Source organism: Thalassophryne amazonica, chromosome 15 (assembly GCF_902500255.1).
Source record: "Thalassophryne amazonica chromosome 15, fThaAma1.1, whole genome shotgun sequence".
Classification (NCBI taxonomy): Eukaryota; Metazoa; Chordata; class Actinopteri; order Batrachoidiformes; family Batrachoididae; genus Thalassophryne; species Thalassophryne amazonica.
The window spans coordinates 30,030,849-30,031,961 of NC_047117.1; positions in this window are offsets into that span (position 1 = coordinate 30,030,849).

Genomic DNA, 1,113 nt, shown 5'->3' on the forward strand with positions numbered 1-1,113 from the left:
AAATTACCTTGAAGAAAATTTAAGTTCAAAGTCCTGTTAGAAATGGCTTTTTATAAGCCAAATTAGATGTGATCAAATGTCAGGAATATGTATTTAGTTCATGCACATGAAACAAAGTTTTTTTTTTTGTGGTGTTGTCAGGTTTTTGTTTTTTTTTTCTCTCTCAACTTTTTAGGAAATAAATTTGATCTTTTTGGACCGTGTTATGAATTTGTTCACTGTTAAAGATAGGGGTTTTGTCTGACTGACCTTTGACTTACAACCTTGGAAGTTGAATCAGGATATGAATCTTAAGTAAAAATTTCATAATGATATATGAAAAATTGTGGGCTTCAGGCTGTTCACAAACAAACAAACACTGGTGAAAACATAACTTCCACCAGTTATGATCAGTTGAGGAAGAGTTTACATCATTCATGGCTAAAGATGGGGGTGGACAGCAGACTCATGCACGTGCCTACAATGTCCCGATGATTGAGATTTAGAAAAGAAAATCAAACAGCTTTCTAACTCTGAATAGCATGCGTGTCCATGTTTCTGTGGGTGCACAGCTGTGCAGCATTCTATAAATAAGCTGTGGTGTAAAACCAGCTTCAGTTCAAAGTTGTTTTAGAGGTTTAAACCTCAGAGGTGTTTTAACTGTGGTTTTATATCTGTGCAGTCAAAGCTATCACGGGCTTAATAGTAACGGAATCAAGCGCCTGAAGTTCCCTTACCAACACTGACTCAGAGTTTGAGCACCAAATATTGACTCTTTGTGGTCTACGCTGGTCAAAGACTGGAGACATTACATCATGAAGCCTTTGCTGGTTAATGGTGTTTGTTCAGTTTTTATTTATTTTTTAATTAAAAAAAAAAAAAAAAGGTAATCCCGTGAACTTTCCCAGAGTAAAATCAGAGTTGAATTTATTGCTAGGCAAGTTCTCACATACAAGGAATTTGATCTGGTGTATTGGTTCATGAACAACAATAAAAAGAAAAGGAAAAAGAAAAACAAAAAAAATATATACATTATGTGCTCACCAGTATATATATATTTTTTTTTATTCCTCAAAAGTGCTGCCCTGTACTTCAAGAGCGACATATCAAACTGTGTTTCTGGATAACTATCCG